The 26,779-nt window shown below is 41.3% G+C and overlaps 1 protein-coding gene and 1 pseudogene across 1 annotated transcript in view; both read left to right on the forward strand.

Annotated features, from left to right (window-relative positions):
- LOC117453979 (zinc finger protein 726-like) overlaps nt 1–26,779 on the forward strand; it is a 154,984-nt gene that overhangs the window by 43,020 nt on the left and 85,185 nt on the right. The window lies entirely within an intron of this gene.
- Nucleotides 1,861–25,389, forward strand: LOC139432885 (zinc finger protein 850-like; annotated as a pseudogene).

Here is a 26,779-nt window from a genome sequence, read left to right on the forward strand (position 1 = left end):
GCTCAACATGGCAGTTGGTATCCCTGGTTTTATGACTCCCATCTTTTTTAGAAGTACCTTTTCTTTGTCGCGACAGATCCCCAAGCAACAAACCACTCCACAAAGGGAAGATCCCCATGTAGTTTTTTAACAGTGCATCAATGACACCAGGACAGAGGTAGTGGTTTTTTACATGAACAGCATCGTCAGAGAGAATGTCACACTCTGCTTGGTCCCGCCTGCCTTGAAAAGCTTGTGTAAAAGGGGACTTTCCAATCATGCTATGAGCATTTGTTTCCATTTTGCTTTCCTCCTCTCCCATTACATGTCCACTTTCCTCCAGTTTCAAGTCCCGAGTTTGCAAAATGCACTCGTCGAGGTACATTTAGCTCCGTTTCACTGAATGAGTGTACTCCTCTGCATCAAAAAACACACACATATGATAAAAAACATCAAGGGCTTCCTGCATACTTGTGCCGTTCAGGATGTACGCAAAACAGAATGTTGCATATTCCTGTGTGCCTCTGTCTGTTTCCAAATGCTTGTGACACAGCCTTCATGATATGAGCAGAGCACAGATGCAGCACAGTGAAGTTAGGAATCAGTTCAGTTTGTCCAGACACTATCTAAAATGCTCTGTCAAGGTACACTGACATATTTTCCCTGTTAAAAGACAGAAGCACACTGTTTATCAGAGCCCAACTCTAATCTGTCTCAACCTGTGCTATCTTTCTTTTTGTTATGTAAGACAACTTTCTTTTAAATTCCATGAGCCAGTGGGAAATAGATGGCTGTTGGTGATCAGTTCTGTGACAGGCAAGGGAGGCTTATCCTTACCCATTCCGGGCAAAACCAAAGCATAATACAAGACCCGCTTATTTTGATCAGGAATTTTCTGTATCACGCTGCCTGTGGCATCAAGGTAGAGAGTCGTAGGTGTTGGCTTTTTCAAGTGCTCAGTCAATATCTTTATTCCAGCATCTGTGTATAAATGTACAGCAAACTGATCAATTTGTAGGTGCTGAAGATAGCCTTTTGATGATGCATGACTGCTGCTCTCTTTGATTATTTTTTGATTCAACATGAGTTCAAGCATCATGTCATCGTGGAGCCTTGCACTTTTCTTCACTTCAGAGGATATTTTCTTTAACACATCTTTGGTGAGGCTTCTGCTTATGTTGCCAGCCATTATTTCCTCTACTGGTGTCCGTCTTAACATAGTGTAATAATAATTGCTGACACCACTGGTTAAGGCTTTGGAAATGGTTCCTCTTCTTGTGTATTTTCCTAACCCTAACCCAACATTGATTTTGAGCGAATCGGTCACATGACCTGGAAGGTATTGAAGAAATAGGCTCATTTTTCCATCAAATTATTAATATAAAAATATTTAAAGTATTACAATGCAATAAAAGGAGGTGTGTCCTATGCAGTCAGTGTAGTTCTTTGACCCAGCACTGATTTTGAGTGATTAGGTCACATGACCTGGAAGGTATTGAAGAAATAAGCACATTTTTCCATCAAATTATTAATATAAAAATATTTAAAGTATTAAAATGCAATAAAAAGAGGTGTGTCCTATGCAGCCAGTGTAGTTCTTTGACCCAGCATTTATTTTGAGTGAATCGGTCACATGACCTGGAAGGTATTGAAGAAATAAGCAAATGTTTCCATCAAAAATAATAATAAAACGTATTAAAGTATTAAAATGCAATAAAAAGAGGTTTGTTCAACAAATGCATGCTCTAGCGTGGATTTGCTTCACATTCACTCGATTGGGAAGCTGCAGATTTATTAAAAAGAAAAATGTTCTTGTGTAATTGAAAAGTCATTTGTTGATGGTCCCTAAGTGAAAGCCTCGTTTCGCGGAGAAGATCTCCCCGTAGTAATACATCCAGCAGCAGGGGAAACTGATGCTGCTGGCGAGTCCGTCGAATATCCGTCGAATATCCGTCGAATATCCAACCTAAAACTAAATTCACCGCGGTAAAAGCCATCGGCTAACAGCTAAAGTCTAAAAGCCATCGGCAAACAGCTACAGTTTAAAAGCTAAAGTCTAACATCTAACGTCTAGCAGCTATCGGCTAACAGCTAAAGTTATTATTCCAGTTCGGCTCTGGGTGAGTAACAGTTGATTTGTAATGCTAAGCTGACTTTATTTGAGTTATTTATTACACCAGTTGTCTTTAAGACAGTTTGAGTTGTTGTGTTGGTGCTCTTTACCATAGATATAGTTTTAAATATATGCTTGTTAGCATCGCCATTCTGTGACGCAGCATTTTCCCATTGAAATGAATGGGATTCAGTTAGCAGCTAGCGCTAAGCTAAGCGACGGTTTAGCTCATTAGATAAATAGATATACTTTATTTAAATAATTATTTACCTTAAACTGAGAAATGATTGTGTCACATCAGAAGTGTTTTCAGGCATTACACAAGTTCAGCATATTTAAAAGATACAATAAGATATAATAACAATGAAGCATTTGCAGCAAGTTTACACACGGGACACATATCACTAGAGTATCTAAAGAGTACACAATATACAGAATATACTGTGTACATGGAGTACATTAAACAGTCTTACTGGCTAATGTTTGCTTTCTGTGTTAACTTAGTGATAGTTAATGACACAGATAGCGTTATAACCGTGGTTCAAACAACCGTTAATGTCACTTTCTATGTGAATAAAGTCATTTTAATGAAATAAAAGTGAACAAACTGTGAGCTGTAAGTTAGAATGTGAGTTGCTACACAGATTATGATGAATTATATCTAAATATTTGTATTGTATTAATAATAATTTACACAGAAAACCAACTTGATATCGTAATGGTTAAAGTCATGTGCATGTAATGTTAATAACTATCTGACCTTTCTATCATGTTCTCCTCTGCTTAACATCACATTGACTAAATGGATCAATTTGGAACATGTTTACGTCACAGCAGCACAGATGAGACAAGGCACTGCACATGATGTGATAAAACACTACATAGAAGCATCTAGAAATAGAACATATCATTGAATAAACTCTTTGAATTCCTCCTCTTCACTCCTGACAGTTTTCCACCTGAAGCAGCTCTGTGGTCTTCATCAGGACCCAGTGTTCCCAGAGAGGACCTGAAGCAGCTCTGTGGTCTTCATCAGGACCCAGTGTTCCCAGAGAGGACCTGAAGCAGCTCTGTGGTCTTCATCAGGACCCAGTGTCCCCAGAGAGGACCTGAAGCAGCTCTGTGGTCTTCATCAGGACCCAGTGTCCCCAGAGAGGACCTGAAGCAGCTCTGTGGTCTCCATCAGGACCCAGTGTTCCCAGAGAGGACCTGAAGCAGCTCTGTGGTCTTCATCAGGACCCAGTGTTCCCAGAGAGGACCTGAAGCAGCTCTGTGGTCTCCATCAGGACCCAGTGTTCCCAGAGAGGACCTGAAGCAGCTCTGTGGTCTTCATCAGGACCCAGTGTTCCCAGAGAGGACCTGAAGCAGCTCCGTGGTCTTCATCAGGACCCAGTGTTCCCAGAGAGGACCTGAAGCAGCTCTGTGGTCTTCATCAGGACCCAGTGTTCCCAGAGAGGACCTGAAGCAGCTCTGTGGTCTTCTCAGTGTTTCCAGCTTAAAAGCAGGTGTGTGTGTGTGTGTGTGTGTGTGTGTGTGTGTGTGTGTGTGTGTGTGTGTGTGTGTGTGTGTGTGTGTGTGTGTGTGTGTGTGTGTGTGTGTGTGTGTGTGTGTGTGTGTGTGTGTGTGTGTGTGTGTGTGTGTGTGTGTGTGTGTGTGTGTGTGTGTGGTGTGTGTGTGTGTGTGTGTGTGTGTGTGTGTGTGTGTGTGTGTGTGTCCGTAATAATGACTTTCTCTAACATTATTTATCCCACAGTATATTCATAAGTTATATGCATACCGTTTAGTTTGAGTAAACGCTCCCCTTGTGCCTTCAGCATATTGTGTTAGGCACGGTAACTCTTCTTTATTGCCGTTAGCATACTGGTTTCTGTGAGGTAACTCCTTTATGTTACAGGATGAAGCCTCAGTTTATTGACTTGTTGTTTCTAGTCTCCTCCTGACTTACAGAGTCCTGGAGCTGTGAGTTTCTCCTCTTCAGTGAAGCAGCTTTATTACTGTCTCCTATTGTTGCAGACAAAGTAGCATTACATGGAAATATTCAAGTAAAGTAAAAGTACCTCTAAATAGTACTTAAGTACAGTACTTGAGTACATGTACTTGGTTACTTCTCACCTCTGCTATGAACCTACGAAGTAGCTGTGGATTAGTTTGGTTGTGTCTGTCGGTTGTATTGAGTTGTCTTGTTTTGCGTCAGCTGTAGTTGTGTTGATTATTTCAGAGCCCCAGCCGGAGAAGGAGAACTGAGAGCAGCATGGAGGAGAACAAGGAGACCCCTGGAGCTCAGGTCAGTGTGCACTTCATCACAATATATTCCTAATTCCAGCGTTTCCGCCAGGCGGGCGTCTTGCCGTCATTTGACGCCCTTATTCAGCTCGGAACGCTCTGGACTCGAGCCGAGGGCGTCCAGAAGAGTTTTTATCGCTTGAAATGAGGAAACAGGAGAAGGACATCCCTCTGCTGGAGGGGCAAAGGAGTCTGGTGGGATTCTTTTCACCGCCAGCAAAGCGTGTTCCTGTGCTAGTGGAGCACGCGCGTGAACTGCGAGCGCCGGAGCCTCGCAGCGGCGAAACTGAGGCTCTGGTAAACTGTGGTAACACGAAGAGCCGCTTGGAGCCGAAAGAGCCGGCTCTTCTTAGTGAGCCGAGCCAAATGATCCGACTCACTAAAAAGAGCCGGGATTCCCATCACTAATACGTGAAGAGATGGTATCTGTAAGGGACGGCTCAATTCAACATTCACGTCCAGGGTTTCCCTCACAGAGCCTTCACTTGGGCCGCCCAGGTTTAACGGCCACCAAAGTATATTTCCCGACCCATTCATTATTATTTTTGTATCCGTCCGCGAGCACGACGCCATCTGCAATCGATTTACTAGTGGACAATGATCCCTCGCTGGCTGTACCTGTTCGCGCTGCTATCGCGTGGAGGGTCTGCTAACAAGCAGCCAACAGAAAGGTTCACGTTCACGTTGTTGCACCTCACGAATGCCTAACACTGTTATCCCCAAATGAAAGATCACAACCCGTTTGAAATATACAATATGAATGCACAATATGGTTAGATGGAGGTTAGAACGTTGTTGTCTACGATTCTTTAGTTGTCAGATCAAGTCTGAAATGTGACTTGCATCACAGCAGCTCCATGTGTAACGTCAACATAGACACATAAGACAAACACAATACATGAGAAACAAACAACTAACATGTAACATAACAGCAGGATCAGTGAGAGCTGCTCAAAGAGCCTTCAGCGTGCATCTGATCTGTAGCTCTGTGTTCCCTGAGAGGACTGACTGGAGCACAAAGGATGCTTCAGGCTGACTTTAGTGAATCTCCATCAGATGGTAGCAGTTCAGATTCTCTGTTGGAGCATGCTTTGGTTCCCAGATGATGCTGTTGGACAGCCTCTCAGGTTATTATGGTCTGTGAGTCAGAAAGTCTCTGACAGGGTGACCAACAATCTTTGAGCAGATTTCTAACAGGTGGAGCAGTTTTGCTGAAGTAACAACATGCTGATGCTAATGCTAACGGACTTTTGCACAGCACTCACGGTAGAAATGCCCTTATTACTTATCGTAACTGCACAAACAAGATATCCGATTAAAGCTGAGACTCCAAATTCCACACATGTAATGTCATCACTGTACGACCCCGAATTCCTGGAGCTCTCAGCCGGAAAATAGAAAGTAAACAACATCCGGTTTCAAAAATATTACAATAATTACGTCTTACCTTTTTTGATTTGTGATCAAAAGTTGTGTTCACCGGAATAAAAACGCCGCTCAAGGTTAATCCAATGTTTTTGTGTCACATAGACATTTTTACTGATAATCCATCATCATATTTATGGCAATATACTGGGTATAAAGTTTTACCGTCCAGCCTTGTACTTTCAGATATGCTTCGCTTGCTTCTCTATTACGTCCACAATGGTAATGTTTACGTGGATTTGGGAACTGCCCATCGATTCTACTGGATGTAATGGTAAAGAAAAAAGGTGTAAATCACCCAAATCGACCAATGATTTCCAGAGATATGGTCCTGCGTAAAGTATAAAGAATGCCAGCCAGCGTAAGCACATTACGCAGCAGACTTTACTTATTTTTTAGTACGTAAGAAAGCAGGAATTGCAGGACCCAGAGCGCACAGAGCGGACAGCAGATAACGGAATTGCAGATTTATTGCTTATAGATTATCAGAACATTTCAAAGGGGACACAGCCACATTGGATATTAACCTATGGATTATTTACAGCATCGTTTTGATCGTTTTAATGCCATTGAAGACCAAAGACCAAGGTAAGCCATGTTAGCCTAGCGCATGTTAGTACCTAGCGCCACATGTTTTGATGTACGTTTTTGTTGATAACGTCACGAGTTTGTATCTTTCAGTGTTGAGGTGGTTACCGTTATATTCTGTGTCTTTACGATCATAAACGATGTGTTGGATGTGTAGCTAGGATAAGTAATAAGGGAGCTAGGAGTGATTTTCAGTGCAGTAATAGGTTAGCATTTTTCGCTCGGGGCTAATTCAGAGGCTCACTGTTAGCATTGTGTGTTTTAAAAAGATCAGTTGAGTTTTTTCCCATTGTATGGATATAAAATATTCATAGTTTATAAAATATTAAGGTTCCTTAGACGTTGTTTCCTGCAAATGACGCGATTCCGGCCCCGGAACCGGGTGCGTGGGGCCTAAGAGGATAACAGAGTATGTTTTTTTTTCACAACAGTTGTATTTGGATGGAATGAATACCTATAGTGATAATTCTAAGTAATAAAATGATTTTTACAGTGAAAAAGGTCAAATGGATCTGATGGTTCCCAAGTTACCCAGAGGTGAGTCCGCCTGGACTTTATTTTTCTAAATCACTCTAAAAAGATCAAATTTCACTTGTTTTCAGGGATGCACGATATTGGTTTTTTGAAACCGATACCAATAACTTCCTGCTTCTCAAGACCGATACCGATAACCGATAATACAAATAAAAATTACGCCACTAATTATTTTAACGCGATTAACGCATGTGTATTTTTTTTCCTCGGCCGCCCCGTAGCTTCAGAGCGCATCGAGTTTAAAATACCATCTACAAGCTGATGCTGACAGCCCCGCTCCTGCCGCCCGCTTGTGGCAGACCACACTTCCACGCTCACCGGCAGGCACCGACTGGCCATCTAGAGGACCGGGAGGGTGTGTGTGTGTGTGGTCCGAGCGAGCAAGAGAGAGACCTTACGTGCATTGTTGTTGTTAGCATCTGGTGCTAGCTAGCTGCGCTAACGGATATAAGGAGCTGTTTAAATGAAAACAGAGGAGCGCTCTATCCACACAACTGCGCCGAGCACTTGACTTTATGCAGGAAGCAGACAGTGGGACATTGTACGAAAAGTTAGCACACTCAGCAAAATGATTGCAGCGTCCAGGCAGCTCCGGTTCGAGCATATGCCTTGAGTTGCACATAGCTCCAACGCGCGCGCGCAGACACACACACACACACACACACACACACACACACACACACACACACTGTATTGTATTATTGTCTTCGTACGCTTTTAACACACCATCGTAGCGATGGCGATGTTTCAGGTGACTGATCAGGTTCGAAGTATTAGGGAGCGCTGGATTTGTGAAGATCTCCCCTCTTCCTAAACCACTAACACCACAGTACTGGCAAAACGGGAGGAGCCGAGTGAAAAACAAGCGCCCCTCATCCCAATCCACCCACACCGCAGTATTTTTTTTCTTTTTTTTTACCCAAAAAATATATTGTATATTATCGGGGCTATTAATACTGTTATCGGTTTATCGGGATGACGTCATAATTCCTAATATCGGACCGATAATTATCGGGCCGATAATTATCGTGCATCCCTACTTGTTTTGCATCAATCTTGATACAGGGTACTTATTATATGTTATAGAGCTTTTAGTCTACTATCCCATCATTCAAGGGTGGTTTTCACTATAAGTAATGTTTATTTTTTTTGGCGGACATTAGAATTTACATGTTTTTACTACGTTCCATCTGAATTTACTTTAAAATAAAAACATCTATATTGATTCTGACACTTCTACATCCAACTCACAGATGTAACCTTGCTTTGAGAGAAAAGATTATTAATTTACCCCTTTTTGGAAGTGAAGATATAGTCTTTGTTGTGTTAGTGGCATTTTCGAGCCTGAAACCTGAAAAACAGGCTCAGGGCTTAAGAGGTTAAATGCTAGCAGGAGTTGGGTTTGCACTTCAGTCTTTTTTCTTTTGGTACCGGTGATATTCACGTTCGGTTGATGCCTTTTCAAATGAGTGTGCACGTTTCATGTATTGCCAGCCGCGTAACCAATGTTAGTTGAATAATGCCGACAAACAGCTTTGGTTCGGTCCACCTGTCTTTGCCCGTCATCCTTGTACGACTTCAATGATGCTGGAGGATTTTCGAGCTCAACGTTAACTTTATTCGCCATTTCGCTAGTTCCTCAAATGACTGACTAAATTTGAACGCATCCCTCTGACCAGCTCTCATAGTATGCCTCTCGTCCAATGAAATGACTTGCTCGCTCTGACGCGTTGAACCCAATGTGAACAAATTACTCTGAATGCTGCGACGCAGCACCTGAGATTGCTTCCAAGAAGTTGTTCACGTTCTCAATTTTTTTTACGTTTAACGTTATATTCGTTTGGTACACACGTGTACTGTACGGGTACGTATACCGTTACACCGCTAGTGTATAATATATATCACTCAGTATAACAGGCCTACTCTCTATTTGCTTTAGTCGATATTTAGTGCTTCACATAATAAAATACACAACGGCTGTAGCCTGATTATGCTTTACGAGCTGTAGTAGGTGTGTGTATGGTACAGTGTAGTGTTCATTTAGTTGACTAAAACAATGACGAAATATGTTCGTCAACGACCTTTTTTTCCATGACGAAAACGAGACTATGACGAGACGGCACCGACGGCAGTAAACAATAACTGCAACGAAATCATCATGCAATATCGTTGACGAAAAGTGACGAGACGAAATATTATCAAAGATAACGTTACATTTCTGATCAGTCAGTTTTTCTCCCAGCAGTTCCATTTCCGGTGCTGCGGCAGGGCAGCAGCTGTGTGTCTGTGCTGCGCGTGGCGGTACATTTGAATTACACCGGGCAGCGGCACACTGTGAACTGTCAGGAAGACTCGGGTCTAACTCATGGTCTAACTAACCTTATTTAAGCGAAAATAAAATGGCAACAACAGGGCTTAGGAGCAGTGGTCGCACTCGCGTTAACCAAATACCCCCGTCAGCGCGAGTGAGTGACGGAGAAAGAAACAACGTGATATTTAGGCCCATTTTCGCTACAATGAGGCGGAGAAAAAAAGAGAATGCATTGTTTCATCAGAAGGGAAGCAATGTGGCCATAACACAGCTGGTACAACCACCACAAACCAGATACTTTGCAAAGCTGTATTCTTAATCATTCAACCTGTGTTTTTCATCGGATAAGGACAAGATATAATCTTATTTATTTATATATGCTAAAATGACAAATTATTGGTTTTGGTTAGACTAGTTTGACTGAAATGTTCTATATAATCTGATGACTAAAAAAGACAGTTTTCATTGACAAAAAGTAGACTAAAATAATTAGTTTTCTTTGACTAAAATAAGACTAAAATGCTCAGACTTTTAGTCGACTAAAACTTGACTAAATAAAAACAGGATGAAGGTGACTAAATATGACTAAAACTAAAAAGGAAATTTAACAAAGGACTAAGACTAAATAAAAAAATAGCTGACGAAATTAACACTAGTACAGTGTGTGTGTGTGTGTGCGCGCGCGCGAGGAGTGTTGAAAATAATCGTTTCTGCGATGCGGACGTGGACGATTCGGTCTCGATGCAGTGAAGGAAGATAATCGGTTATAGAGTAGAAACGTTGCTTCCTGATTTTCCGGCCGCGGCTTTACTATAACGTTTTTTCTGTCACTTTAATATCAAATCGGTCGGTGACGCAGAGATCAGGGAACAGACGTGACAGCGGCACAGCAACACCGAACACCGAGCAGTCTGCTTTATCCACCAACACATCCTCCGAATCACTCCGTGTCGCTGCGGCTCAGGGACACAGACAGGGATTTATGTTTTTCAAAAATAATCGCGTTACAATCATGTCAGGGTTTTGGTGGTTTTAATTAAGTCTTGGATTGCAAAGTATGAATGTCCTCTAGCAATTTTCAGACGATATATACGTGTGTAAAGTTTGTGAAGGCAGGAGGAAAAAAGCTTCCGCGATCACGTCTCCTCTCCGTTCCTCCAAGCCCCGCCCCCTCCCTGAAAATAATGAGTGACAGGCTGATAGTGACCCGATAGAAACTTTATTATTCACTTAATCACTGAGATATAATGAAGCTAATTTAATCTCATACATTCATGGGATTTATGTAACAGTAAGACAGAGAATGTGAGTGTGCACCCACATGCAGTATTTTTGTTTGTATATGCTGTTGTAAATACTCCTGTTGTCTGCTGTGTTCAGACTCAAGTCCTGTGTGTGATGCCACATTCAGGACATTCAGTGTCCTTTCTTAACAGAAGACCGTGGCTAGAAGCTGCAGCTAGACTGCAGAAGCATTAGTTTTTGTTTTTGAGGATGGAACAACTTCACACACGGAGGCTAGACCTATACAATTCATTTATTTTGGTTTATAAATTAATGTCAAGACATTTATGTTATTGATTTCTGAAGCACTTTCTAAATAATAAAAAGAGAGTTCATATTTACTGCATGTATGCATTGATGAAAAATAAGCCATGTGCAGTAATATAGAAAATTGAGGATGCAACGCATTGGTATGAATCGTGATGCACCGTGATATCGAACCGAATCGAATCGTTGACAGGATAATCGTAATCGAATCGTGTGTGTGTGTGTGTGTGTGTGTGTGTGTGTGTGTGTGTGTGTGTGTGGTGTGTGTGTGTGTGTGTGTGTGTGTGTGTGTGTGTGTGTGTGTGTGTGTGTGTGTGTGTGTGTGTGTGTGTGTGTGTGTGTGTGTGTGTGTGTGTGTGTGTGTGTGTTGTACAGTGCGTACGGCGGACAGACGGGTCTCAGTTGGTTTGGTGTCCTCTTTTAATAGCCTACTTGTAAATACAACTTTTGGCCCGTAATTTCAATTCCCCATTTCAGCGACCAGAGAGAGGGGGGGGGATATATCCAGTGATTGTGTTACGTTATTATGAGAGCTCTCATACTTGTTTGATTCTGAAATTGTATATAAATGTGTGCGTGTCCCCGCATCTGTAGCCTGTTATTGTCTCATTATACCGCACTGTGAATGAATCAAAGTAAATATATATAAATATTAGGGCTGTCAGTCGATTAAAATAGTTAATCGCAAATTTAATCGCACATATTTAATTTTATCTGTTCTAAATGTACCTTAGAGGAATATTTTTCAAGTTTTTAATACTCTTATCAACATATGAGTGGACAAATATGCTTTATGCAAATCTTTATTATCATTTGAACAATGACAAATATTCTGATGAATATTAAACACAACAACCTCTGAACATTACAAATATTAATATATAATATTATTAGGGCTGTCAGTCGATTAAAATATTTAATCGCGATTAATCGCATGATTGTCCATAGTTAATCGCAAATTAATCGCACATTTTTTATCTGTTCTAAATGTACCTTAGAGGAATATTTTTCAAGTTTGTAATACTCTTATCAACATATGAGTGGACAAATATGCTTTATGCTAATGTTTATTATCATTTGAACAATGACAAATATTCTCATGAATATTAAACACAACAACCTCTGAACATTACAAATATTCGCCTCAATTCAACCTGGAACCTCTCTCATACAATACAAATTGTGTGTGTGTGTGTGTGTGTGTGTGTGTGTGTGTGTGTGTGTGTGTGTGTGTGTGTGTGTGTGTGTGTGTGTGTGTGTGTGTGTGTGTGTGTGTGTGTGTGTGTGTGTGTGTGTGTGTGTGTGTGTGTGTGTGTGTGTGGGTGTGTGTGTGTGTGTGTGTGGTGTGTGTGTGTGTGTGTGTGTGTGTGTGTGTGTGTGTGTGTGTGTGTGTGTGTGTGTGTGTGTGTGTGTGTGTGTGTGTGTGTGTGTGTGTGTGTGATCGTTGGAGCGTGTGTGTGATCGTTGGAGCTATGTGCAACTCAAGGCATATGCTCGAACGGGAGCTGCCTGGACGCTGCAATCATGTTGCTGCAATCATGAGTGTGCTGACTTCTCGTACAATGTCCCGCTGTCTGCTTCCTGCATAAAGTCAAGAGCTCGGCGCAGTTGTGTGGATAGGGCGCTCCTCTGTTTTCATTTAAACAGCTCCTTATATCCGTTAGCGCAGCTAGCTAGCACCAGATGCTAACAACAACAATAGCCGCGTTCACACTCCGGTACGGTAATGCACGTAAGGTCTCTCTCTCGCTCGCTCGGGCCACACACACACACACACACACACACACACACACACACACACACACACACACACACACACACACACACACACACACACTCTCCCGGTCCTCCCGATGGCCAGTCGGTGTCTGCCGGTTAGCGTGGAAGTGTGGTCTGCCACAAGCAGGCGGCAGGAGCGGGGCTGTCAGCAGCATCAGCTTGTAGATGGTATTTTAAACTCGATGCGCTCTGAAACTACGGGGCGGCCGAGGAAAAAAAATACACATGCGTTAAAATAATTAGTGGCGTACATTTTTTTTTTTGGGTTAACGCGTTAACTTGACAGCCCTAAATATTATATTATGCTGCTGAGTGTGCTGACTTTTCGTACAATGTCCCACTGTCTGGCTTCCTGCATAAAGTCAAGTGCTCGGCGCAGTTGTCGGCGAAATCTCGCTCCTCTGTTTTCATTGAAACAGCTCCTTATATCCGTTAGCGCAGCTAACTAGCACCAGATGCTAACATCAACAATACACGTAAGGTCTCTCCCGGTCCTCCCGATGGCCAGTCGGTGCCTGCCGGTGAGCGTTGAAGTATGGTCTGCAGCAAGCGGGCGGCAGGAGTGGGGCTGTCAGCATCAGCTTGTAGATGGTACTTTAAACTCGATGCTCAACTCGATACTCAACTTTCCGTGAAACATAATAAAGAGGCCTCAAGAAATTCATGACAGTACCTTGTGTATGTCCTTAGTGTGTCCACGTTGTTGCTCAATGAGCGCAGGTTTGTGAGAATGATGGAAGTGGTGGCCGGCTGAATCTCCGCCGTAGGCGATTCTGAACGCCTCCCCTCCTTCCTCATCTCTTTTTCCTGGTGTTTCTAAGCGGCTCCCGAGGGATTTCATCCAATATTGAAGAGCACAGGTGGCTTGGTGTATTCGTAGGAAGCCGGTCGCATTGTAGCTCTAGCATAGCCTCGCGGCTGTAGCAGCGTAGAGGCCGGGGCTCCCCGCCATACCTGTTCGTGCTGTCACTCAGGTGTGTCTTGGAAAGTTGAATGGCCAGACATGGTCTGCAGAAGGCAAATGTAATCCACAGGATCCATAGCATGGTCTCTCAAAATGACGTTTCATACAGACACGACAACGTTTAGACAATAATTAGACCACAAATACAAGACGAACGGAGCATACTGAGACTCGCAGTGACAGGATGCCGTCTCCCTCTGTCTCCTGTATACCAGAGGTGGGAGTAAGTCATACATGTGCAAGTCTCAAGTTACTGGGGTGAGAGTCAAGCAAGGCAAGTCCTACGAAATCCTGATGAATAACCCCAGTTTCCGCATTTAAATCAGTTAAAAGACAGTGGTTATGAAAACTAGGGTTTTATTTTCAACATTAACAACAATGGAGAGTGGGGCTCTGAAATCATAATAGGAGGAATAATAGGGCAGTTCAGTGTGTGTTACGGCTGCTGTTTCTGCCTGCTCGGTAACCTGTGGGATTGTCTGCAGCTGTGTGTGATTATGTAAATGAGCTGTGTGGTTGCCCCAACGTCATTGGCTGTCATCTCCTGGTCCACTTCCGAAGACACTGATTGGAGCACGCCAGGCCCGATGTTCTCCAATCCCTGTGCAAGCCCAGCGCAACACTCTGTGTTGTGAGACAGACGCCTCTAGCCTCCTGTTGTGCTTATGTTCGTTAATCCATTGAATGTTCCGTGTTTTGTTGTACTGCGTGTTAAAGCAGTGTTCTGTGTTCAGTGTTGTGTTGGTAGTATCCAGGTTAGCTTAGTGGCTAGCGCCTGTGGATTAGCATCAGCTTTGTTTTGTTACAGCCTTTTTCAGTTCATGTACCACGTTATAGTGAGGTTTTTATTTCCCTTTTGTTCTGATTATTACTGTGTATAATCTGTTAAACTCTCTTTTGGAGTCTCTTTATTTTGGTTGTTGTCAACCAGCATTTGGCCCTTAGTTTGTGCCAAGCTTGCCTTATTATTTTGTTTCACGACTAATAGTTATAATAAAACCACTTATAACTTTTACCAATTCCTCTCTGGTTTGTGTTGCTTCCCTTTGGTTCCCCTAGTCCAGTAGGGAACGTACGGAGCATACTGAAACTCGCAGTGACAGGATGCCGTCTCCCTCTGTCTCCTGTATACCAGGGGTGGGAGTAAGTCATACATGTGCAAGTCACAAGTTACTGGGGTGAGAGTCAAGCAAGTCAAGTCCTACGAAATCCTGATGAATAACCCCAGTTTCCGCATTTAAATCAGTTAAAAGACAGTGGTTATGAAAACTAGGGTTTTATTTTCAACATTAACAACAATGGAGAGTAGGGCTCTGAAATCATAAAACGGGGAATAATTGGGCAGTTCTCTGTGTGTGTGTGTGTATATATATATATATATATATATATAGTTGCGTGTGGTTAAAACGTAGCAGCCTGCGGTCGCTCGTTAGCTGTTCTAATGAAGGTAAACACAGTGAAAGCACAGCTCTTTGCAGCTGGTGCTGCTCTTCTGAGATTCTGCTGAGTTACACGTTACTGCCTCCTGGTGCTGCAGAGATTTCATGAAGTGAAGGAGGTGTTCCTTCTATAAAACAGCTGTGGGCAGCAGATACTGTGAGTCACAGACATGAATACATAGGTCAAGGCAGACTGGTTCACAGACTCTCCTGTTTTGCCGATCCGGTGCTTGAACAAATAACTCTACACCCCTGGTCGAAATGTCCCTAAAATGAAGTCCAAGTTTGAAATGTATCTCAAATAATGTATGTATTTCCTCACATAAACATAACAGTCTGCAATGAAACGGCTGTCTCCTGTGCGCTAGGGTTGCCAGAAACTGACCATGTTCAAAATCGAATAATAATAATCGATTATTCGACCGACCCCCCCCCCCCCCGCGGGAGAAAAAAAAGAAAAAGGAATTCCGTTGTTGTCTTTACTGGAACATGTTTAACAGTACAAACAGCAAACAAGCATGTCATCACAACGACGTGGCCTTGAAGTGAAGTTGGTAATGGCCGGCTGTGCTGCGTCTTTCTCTGTAACCTCTTTGGCGTGCTTCGCACTCAAATGCGAACGCATTGTTGAGGTTGAGCTGTGACAGACCAACGTCTTTTCGCAGAGCTTGCATCTAACTTCCTTTGGACTTGTAAGTTCGAAGTAGTTCCACGAGGAACTCTTTTTACCTGCCGCTTTGTTCATCTTTAGTCGCACGTGTGAGGGAGGTGGGGGTGGGGTCGGGGTCGGTGTGTAGAGTGCTGCAGCAGCAGTCTGCTCTGCACACAGGCTTCCTCCAAATTTACAGTAAAACAAACTGGTGGTGTGACCAATGACCATTTACAATTATTAATACTATTACTATTATTAGCATATGTATATTTATATATATTTTGGTTGAAACTAAGCCAGAAAAAAAAAAAAAAAAATATATAAATAAAATCGATTTTTAAAAATAATATTCGATTATGGAGACTGTAGCGAATATTCGAATAATCGAATAATCGCTGGCATCCCTACTGTGCGCTCCACTTCCTACTTTCTCCTGCGAACGAGATACTTTCTCTTTTTTTTTTCATTGCCCTCTAGGGGCTTAGTACAATGCAAATATTTTATTTTAAAAAGTAAAGTCCTTTCTAGTCATCTGTCTAAAGCCTAAGTCAAGACTCAAGTCATAAATTCAAAATCAAGTCGAGTCTTTTATCGATGTTAGTCAAGCAAGTCTCAAGTCAAAAAATATGCGAGTCAAGTCATGTGACTCGTGTCCCCCACCTCCGGTATATACTTTGGTTAGAATATTGCTGTATTACTGTATCAAATATAATACAAATATAATAAACACAAACAGTTGATAGGTAGTATTTTGTTAACTCAAGGTTTATATTAAGTGAGTTTTTATTGTGTTAACTTGTGTATTTATGCTTTGTAGATTGACTTTCTCTCTTTCTCTGTCCGTCTGTTCTAGAAACCGAAAGAAAGAGAGAGACGTCACAGCTGTCAGCAATGTAACAAATCCTTTACAATATCTGGAAATTTAAAGCGCCACCTGCTTATTCACACTGGAGAAAAACCATATAGCTGTGAAGAGTGTGGAAAAATGTTCACGAGATCAAATGCTCTCAAATCACATCAATTTATTCACACGGGAGAAAAACCTTACAGCTGTGAAGAGTGTGGGACAACTTTCACTACATCAGGTGCTCTCAAAAGACATCAACGTATTCATGCTGGAGAAAAACCTTACAGCTGTGAAGAGTGTGGGACAACTTTCACTACATCAGGTGCTCTCACATCACATCACCGTATTCATACTGGAGAAAAACCGTACTGGTGTGAAGAGTGTGGGACAACTTTCACTACATCAGGTGCTCTCACATCACATCACCGTATTCATACTGGAGAAAAACCTTACAGCTGTGAAGAGTGTGGGACAACTTTCACTAGATCAGGTAGTCTCAAAAGACATCTTCATGCTGGAGAAAAACCTTACAGCTGTGAAGAGTGTGGGACAACTTTCACTACATCAAGTGCTCTCACATCACATCACCGTATTCATACTGGAGAAAAACCGTACTGGTGTGAAGAGTGTGGGACAACTTTCACTACATCAGGTGCTCTCACATCACATCACCGTATTCATACTGGAGAAAAACCTTACAGCTGTGAAGAGTGTGGGACAACTTTCACTACATCAAGTAATCTCAAAAGACATCAACTTATTCATGCAGGAGAAAAACCTTACAGCTGTGAAGAGTGTGGGACAACTTTCACTACATCAGGTGCTCTCACATCACATCACCGTATTCATACTGGAGAAAAACCGTACTGGTGTGAAGAGTGTGGGACAACTTTCACTCAATCAGGTCATCTCAAAAAACATCAACGTATTCATACTGGAGAAAAACCGTACAGCTGTGAATAGTGTGGGAAAACGTTCACTACATCAAGTGATCTCAAAACACATCAAGTATTCACACTGGAGAAAAACCTTACAGCTGTGAAGAGTGTGGGAAAACGTTCACTACATCAGGTGCTCTCAAAACACATCACCCTATTCACACTGGAGAAAAACCGTACTCGTGTGAAGAGTGTGGGAAAACGTTCACTAGATCAGCTCATCTCAAATCACATTTTCGTGTTCACACACTCTTAACGTGTGGGAAAACCTTTTCTTAACCTGCCGGCAGGGACCCTGTTTTTTTTTTTTTCACGACACTGTCTCAGGGGATCTTAATATTTAAGAACCTATTAATGTGTTATACCAGATTAACGGAAATAATCTCAGCTAACTGATGATACAAACCGTTTTTACCAAAACAAAACACAAGTCTCATAAGAAGCATCTAAATGACCCCTTAGCGAAAAATGCTAACTCACATTGGCACAGAACTCAAGATAAAAGTACCCTTACTACTTATCGAAGCTGCACATACAAGATATCCGATTAAAGCTGAGGTTCCACAGATTATTTAGGTATATAGTATCATCACTGAGTGATCCGAACTCACGACAGGGGAAGCAAACACAGACATCACAACACACGTACCTTTATAGAGCTTCGAGGGAGATCGTCTCACCGTAGCTGTCAATCTGATCAAAAGACGTGTTCAATGGCATTAAAACCAGAAAAAACGCGGCTGAATCGGTTGATCCATAGGTTGATAATGTATCTGTGCCTTTGAAGCAATTGTTTATAATCCATAATTCCATTTTTATGTAAAAATCGGAGCACAAAAGTTAGCTGCTAATGGTAGCTACCAGAGTGTATGCAGCTTCCGGTCTTGGCTATGCGGCAGTCCAGCACGAGAGTGACGCGTAGCCAAAACCGGAAGCTGCATACACTCTGGTGGCTATGGGGAGACAATCTCCGGTAAAAAATTCGTAAAAGGTACGTGTTGTGATGTCTGTTTGCTTCCCCTGTTGCGAGATCGGATCGCTTAGATACTATACTTAAAGGAGACCTATCATGCTATATTTAAATGATATAGTGTATGACCATACCTATATAAGGTATATTTATCAAAATACCAAACAGATCATTTTTTAGACATGCCTCGTTTCGCTCATTTTCGCTCTATTCCAAGCCCTTCTTTGAAAATTCTGAGCAGCAGCTGACCACGCCCCCCTGCAGAAGAGCAGGCATGAGCCGGCGAGAGTCACGTTACCATGCTTGCTGTGATTACGAGTGTCGAATAAACATGTCATCTCAGAGCAATGCATGTGTTCAAGCATATTATCAATTTGATCCAGAAACTGACCCTGAAGCAGCGGAGGTTTTGGTGGAGGTGCATATTTTGGCTAATTAGCAAGAATGCAATGTGTACAGTTTGTAACGCAAAAACAGCGAGATATATATATATATTTATAAAGGGAGACATTCATATTTTCAGCATATATACAATGGCCTCATTGCGTTTATTAATAGTTTACAGTCCTTTTCTTCCAACATCGTGCAACAACCGTTGGAAAGTTGAATAACTTAGGATGATAAAAAGTATAACTCCAACAACACCTTGTCGGCAATGTGTGTAGTTTCATGTGTTTTAAAAAGCTCAGCCTTCTGAACGGAGAATGTGTGCTGCATGGAGATACCACAGGTAACATTTTTGACAGCTTTACTAAGTTGTCTGTTTAAATACATTTTTCACATGTCATTCAATATATGTTTATCACAATGTGTCAAGACGGATGCAGTAACTTGAGGACTCTGTAACCTGTATGGTGGACCATCCTGGATTGGAGCCTGTGTGCCTAAATGTGTTCTCCCTGCAGAATGCGTTGAATATTTACAGAGCTGAACATGGTGGACTACAGTTGAGGCAAATAGAGCAGTGAGTGGTTTGTTTGTTTTGACTGAAATTGTAAAACGAATTCTAATATTGTTCATGGAAATAAATACTGGTGTATATGGCTTTATGCAATCTTTCATTCTGTCATTGTACATGTACTATTATATTATATACTACACAGCAATGGCATAACACACCCATGTGTACGACAAAAAGGTCCACACACACAACCTTATGCTTTTGAAATCAGAATATTCTTTACCCATCCAAACATGAATAATCACGACACATTTTGATATCAACTCGGAACTTTATTGTCAAAATCAACGGTTAAAAAAACCCATAAAAAAAAAACTAAATGTAGCCTACTTGTATTTTGTATAAATGACACTAAATATTTTTACAGAAGCTTTGTGAGCTGGTGCTGGGGCTTCCTTGGACGCAGGATCAGAGTGGTGATTCCGGCCTGCGTTGTCCTCAGGATACGCAGGGAGTTTCCTGATCCGTGAAATGTCGATGTTGGTTCAGACAGCAGCCAAATTGAACCGTGTAGCATACCCGGCGATGACCTCCTCCCTGTCAGGTCGCTCATAATGGTGCAGGGTCCACAAAGACTTGGTCGAAGATGAGGTCCATCAAGTTGGCCACGTAGGGCTGTGCAATGGTAAAAAATGTGGTTTAGATTAGTATATGCATGTAAAAAACTGAAACTTCTTTCTAATTTTTTTATTTTATATTTGTAAATAGTTGTATAATAAATATTTTAAACACTTACGGAATGTGGGGTCAGTCTTTACTGGTTTTGCTCTGCATTCTCCCTTCCTGGCCTTTGGGAACTGCAGTTTATACAGAGGGTTTCCAGTGGATGTAGTGGCTTGTGCACGCTCAGCGTTTTCATTGTAGTGCAGGGCTGCCAGGTACAGTCTTTCATTTCCGCCATGATAAAACAAAATGTAAATAATAGCAAAGGATGTACAAATTGTCACTAATTAGTAAGTATGTGAAGTGCTGGCCTGTAAAGAAGAACACATAGTTAGAACAAAATCATCTCAACTTAGTATTCAGGATGAGAAAATACTATTTGGATGAATATAGTCTGCAATCCCAAAAGATGGGGCTAAAACTCTCTATTTAGCAAAGCTCTTTGCTTAGCCTTTTCCAATCTGAGTTAGTTTTTAACCGTAACGTGCATGCTGTGTTTCTGACTCAATACAGATGATGTGTTGGAGAGGGGCTGAGCTCAGTAGACTGACTGTAATGAGTGCTAGCCACTAATTAGCCTGTTGCTAGAGGTAAGGCCTTGTCAACAACAACAGACCAACGGGGCTTTAGCTCAGTTTTACTCGTGGTGTGTCTCCCCCCTCGCATACATACACAGTGTTGTATCCTAACACACCCCCATTTATATTCATGTGCACAAACAAGTAAACACACAAAAGCTTTTACATATAACGCTGCAAAAAATGGCATGTCTCATTAGCGTAGCTTAGCTTACAGATCGATGATATCTGATCGTTCTTACAGACTACAATCACAAAAGCTTTTACATATAACGCTGGAAAAAACGGCATGTCTCATTAGCGTAGCTTATCTTACAGATCGTTCTTACAGACTACAATCACAAAAGCTTTTAAATATAACGCTGGAAAAAACGGCATGTCTCATTAGCGTAGCGTAGCTTAGCTTACAGATCGATGATATCTGATCGTTCTTACAGACTACAATCACAAAAGCTTTTACATATAACGCTGGAAAAAACGGCACTTGCCTACAGAAGATTACGTTTGTTATTATAACTTACTCAATATGATTTTAGAGGATACAAAATACTAATAAATAGGAGAATAAATACTTGTGTTATCGCCTAGGGCGTGGCTTTACAGCCTTCACACAGATCGCCATTACGGCAGTATGTCTGAACATGTTAGCAAATGCCTGATAATTCAAATAAAAGACAAAGCAAAGACTGCGGAGCGTACAAAATAAAATGCTACAAAAATATATAAACACCTAACCGATTACTATTTGGGTTTGAGGCGACATTGATACGGCGAAGATACATGCTACAAGCTAGAGATAGCTTTATCAGGAAAAACACCGCTAAATAAAAACTTAAAGCTTCAAAATTGGATGTGTCCTCACTGGCCTGGTCCCGGATGGTTGGTATTGATCCCGGGTTTAGCATTACTTTGGAGGTGTTGGACTTGAGACAAGTTCATAAACATGTCCGTCGTAAAATGTTTGGAACACACAAACAGAAATCTGGCATTGCATGCAGTCCCCTGTCCTGAGTCTTGCAGCCAACAACAGCACAACGTTTAACTATCTTAGACATCCTGGCAAGAGCAGGCAAAAACACAGATGTGGGTTGATTTAGCCTGCCGATAGCCTATATGCGAATGAGAGGTTTGGTAATGCACGTGGCCGTGGCTCAGCCGTGGAGAGTTGACCAATAAGCCGAGGACTTCTCTGTGACGTAGAAAAGTGTTGAAATCTGGATCCGTTTTTTTCAGATCTGTTGCAGCCCCTTTTTTAGAGATTTGGCGAAGGAGGAAAATAGAGAGGGTTGTGTTTTCTGACACTTGGTGAGTTCCCTGGAACACCGGGGACACATATTCATGTATAAAAGACGTACAAAGGTGCATTTTGCATGATAGGTCCCCTTTAAATAATCTGTGGAGTCTCAGCTTTAATCGGATATATTGTATGTGCAGTTTCGATAGGTATCTTTATTTAGAATTCTGTGCTAAAGTGCGTTAGCATTTAAAAAAAAAAAATGAATAAAACCGCACGTCCCTGCGGTGTGAATATCGCGGTTATCGCCATGACACGGTATATCATTCAGCCCTACCGCCCGGGCAATGAAGGAGTGGCTTCATAAGAAGCATTTCAAGGTCCTGGAGTGGCCTAGCCAGTCTCCAGATCTCAACCCCATAGAAAATCTTTTGGAGGGAGTTGAAAGTCTGTGTTGCCCAGCGACAGCCCCAAAACATCACTGCTCTAGAGGAGATCTGCATGGAGGAATGGGCCAAAATACCAGCAACAGTGTGTGAAAACCTTGTGAAGACTTACAGAAAACGTTTGACCTCTGTCATTGCCAACAAAGGGTATATAACAAAGTATTGAGATGAACTTTTGTTATTGATCAAATACTTATTTTCCACCATCATTTGCAAATACATTCTTTAAAAATCAGACAATGTGATTTTTATCATTTTGTCTCTCATAGTTGAGGTATACCTAGGATGAAAATGACAGGCCTCTCATCTTTTTAAGTGGGAGAACTTGCACAATTGGTGGCTGACTAAATACTTTTTTGCCCCATTGTATACCGTTACACGGCTCGTGTATAATATATATCACTTAGTATAACAGGCCTACTCTCTTTATTTGCTTTAGTCGATATTTCTCTAAGACCATTTAGTGCTTCACATAATAGAATACACAACGGCTGTAGCCTGATTATGCTTTACGAGCTGTAGTAGGTGTGTGTGGTACAGTGTGTGTGTGTGTGTGTGTTGTACAGTGCGTACGGCGGACAGACGGGTCTCATTTGGTTTGGTGTCCTCTTTTAATAGCTTACTTGTAAATACAACTTTTGGCCCGTAATTTCAATTCCCCATTTCAGCGACCAGAGAGAGGGAGGGATATATCCAGTCTCTGATTGTGTTACATTATTATGAGAGTGCTCTCATACTTGTTTGATTCTGAAATTGTATATATTTATATAAATATGTGTGTGTGTCCGCATCTGTAGCCTGTTATTGTCTCATTATACCGCACTGTGAATGAATCAAAGTGTATGTATGTATGTATTAGGGATGCCAGCGATTATTCGAATATTCGTTGCAGTCTCCGTAATCGAATATTATTTTTAAAAATCGATTTTATTTATATATTTTTTTATTATTATTTATGTATTTTTTTTTTATGGCTTAGTTTCAACCAAAATATATATAAATATATATATGCTAATAATAGTAATAGTATTAATAATTGGCTATTGGTCACACCACCAGTTTGTTTTACTGTAAACTTGGAGGAAGCCTGCGTGCAGAGCAGACTGCTGCTGCAGCACGCAACACAACACTAGGGTTTTATTTTCAACATTAACAACAATGGAGAGTGGGGCTACACGTTACTGCCTCCTGGTGCTGCAGAGATTTCATGAAGTGAAGGAGGTGTTCCTTCTATAAAACAGCTGTGGGCAGCAGATACTGAGAGTCACAGACATGAATACATAGGTCAAGGCAGACTGGTTCACAGACTCTCCTGTTTTGCCGATCCGGTGCTTGAACAAATAACTCTACACCCCTGGCTGAAATGTCCCTAAAATGAAGTCCGAGTTTGAAATGTATCTCAAATAATGTATGTATTTCCCCACATAAACATCACAGTCTGCAATGAAACGGCTGTCTCCTGTGCGCTCCACTTCCTACTTTCTCCTGCGAACAAGATATTTTCTCTCTGTTTTTTTCTTTCATTGCCCTCTAGGGGCTTCGTACAATGCAAATATTTTATTTTAAAAAGTAAAGTCCTTTCGAATCATCTGTCTCAAGTCATGAATACGAAGTCAAGTCGAGTCTTTTATCAATGTTAGTCAAGCAAGTCTCAAGTCATAAAATATGCGAGTCAAGTCATGTGTCTCGAGTCCCCCACCTCTGGTATATACTTTGGTTAGAATATTACTGTATAAAATATAATACAAATATAATAAACACAAACAGTTGATAAGTAGTATTTTGTTAACTCAAGGTTTATATTAAGTGAGTTTTATTGTGTTAACTTGTGTATTTATGCTTTTTAGATTGACTTTCTCTCTTTCTCTGTCTTCCGTTCTAGAAACCAAAAGGAAGAGAGAGACGTCACAGCTGTCAGCAATGTGACAAATCCTTTACAACATCTGGAAATTTAAAGACCCACCTGCTTATTCACACTGGAGAAAAACCGTATAGCTGTGAAGAGTGTGGGACAACTTTCACTCAATCAGGTGCTCTCAAATCACATCACCTTATTCATACTGGAGAAAAACCTTACAGCTGTGAAGAGTGTGGGACAACTTTCACTAGATCAGGTGCCCTCAAATCACATCAACGTATTCATACTGGAGAAAAACCTTACAGGTGTGAAGCGTGTGGGACAACTTTCACTACATCAGGTGCTCTCAAAAAACATCAACGTATTCATACTGGAGAAAAACCATACAGGTGTGAAGAGTGTGGGAAAATGTTCACTACATCAGGTAATCTCAAATCACATCACCTTATTCACACTGGAGAAAAACCTTACTGGTGTGAAGAGTGTGGGAAAACTTTCACTATATCAGGTAATCTCAAATCACATCAACGTATTCATACTGGAGAAAAACCGTACAGGTGTGAAGAGTGTGGGAAAATGTTCACTACATCAAGTGCTCTCAAAACACATCACCGTATTCACACTGGAGAAAAACCTTACTGGTGTGAAGAGTGTGGGACAACTTTCACTACATCAGGTAATCTCAAATCACATCAACGTATTCATACTGGAGAAAAACCTTACAGGTGTGAAGAGTGTGGGACAACTTTCACTACATCAGGTGCTCTCAAATCACATCAACGTATTCATACTGGAGAGAAACCGTACTGGTGTGAAGAGTGTGGGACAACTTTCACTAAATCAAATCATCTCAAAACACATCACCGTATTCACACCGGAGAAAAACCGTACTGGTGTGAAGAGTGTGGGAAAACGTTCAATAGATCAGATGCTCTCAAATCACATCTTCGTGTTCACACACTCTTAAAACCATAGTGGTGTTAAGAGTGTTGGAACACTTTTTCGTATTCACCTTAAAGTCCATGAGCGAGTTTCACTGTTCATTAATCTGCCGAGTAGTTTCTCCAATAATCTGTTTGTTTAATAAAATGTTGTGACTTTAAACTTTGATTGGGATGTTTTTGATAGTTCCTGTTGAGTTAGCAGTCTGTTCTGGTCTAAAAGAACCAATGATTCATGTATCTAGAACACATTTACGATGTTTTCAGTTTGATCCTATTCTCTTGTTAAAATAATCAGACTACCAAAAATAAAATGGCCTTAGAAACAGACTCGCAATCCTGCATATCTGTTGTGTTTTGCAGCATATTTTAAACATGTCATTCCCTTATTTTCAAATACCACAGGTTGTGTAGTGATGTATTTGAGGTGTACTGTCCACATCCCAGACCTGAAGTCGTGCAGTAAATGTATGCAAAGTGTTCAGGACCTTGGTCTCTGAGACTCAAAAAAGCCTTTCTCGCCTACCTGTCCACTTTGCATACCTGAGATCCTGCAGTCATTTCTCAAAGATGGTGTGGTATATAGGGAGGTGCAATCTCCTGATGAGACTGTATTATAGTGGAAATCTGCAACCCTAGAAAACAAGATAACATTAGGATAATCAATTTATTAGGGCTGTCAGTCGATTAAAATAGTTAATCGCGATTAATCGCACATTTTTTATCTGTTCTAAATGTACCTTAGAGGGATATTTTTCAAGTTTGTAATACTCTTATCAACATATGAGTAGGGTTGGGTATCGTTTGAATTTCCACGATTCCGATTCTACTTTTCGATTCCGGTTCTTAACGATTCTCAATTCCGATTCTTTGAGGGGCAGGGTAAAAAAAAAGATTAAGTTCTTGTTGAGAAAAACAAGCATATCTGCCTTCTCAGGCATACCAGGAAGAAATGTTTGAACATTTTAAAGCAAAATGCTTCAATCTGGTGCACTTTAAGCAGAATTACTAGAGACTAGATCTAGGGGGTACAACTCTAAACACCCATATGAAAAAGATCGGTTTACATTTGAATAATTAAATAAGTATGTGAACATAACCAGTAACCTACCATAGACAATAACAAATACATGTAACGTATTTTATGTTTGTTGTTCATTCATATCTTATTTTACTATTTTATTTATTCATATTTTTTTATCTGTCCAGTTTAAAATGATATGTCTGGTTTACTGTCCTATAGTTTACATTGGAATGATTTCAAACCTGTTTTATCCCAATAATTATAAAGGAGTGCCTTGGAAATATGTGTTTACATAAATTGTGATCAAACCGTTTGAGACCCACTGAGATAACTTAGACTAAAGTGAACTATCTAAACCCTCAGAGTCCTTTACCTCACTGAGCTGTAGTTATCAGCCTCTCAGTCTGACTGGAGAGGACTCTCCCTCCACATCATTGTAGAAACATCTTCTTCTTCCGTTAGAGCAGCTAGCACCAGATGCTAATAACAACAGCGCGTACCGGTGCACCCTCCCTTTCTCCCTCGCATTTTGGCTGTGAGCTGCGGGTGCCAGATAAGCCAACATCCCCCATTTTCATCACTTGCAGCGCCCATCGTACAGGGCGAATGAAACGTGTAACCGGGGTGAAAAGGGGTGTTACATTTACTTAATTATGAATGTTGTTACATCAAGGCCGAAAATTAGGATGAGCACCAACGGT

This window comes from Pseudochaenichthys georgianus, chromosome 10, assembly GCF_902827115.2.
Source record: "Pseudochaenichthys georgianus chromosome 10, fPseGeo1.2, whole genome shotgun sequence".
In the NCBI taxonomy this organism is placed as follows: Eukaryota; Metazoa; Chordata; class Actinopteri; order Perciformes; family Channichthyidae; genus Pseudochaenichthys; species Pseudochaenichthys georgianus.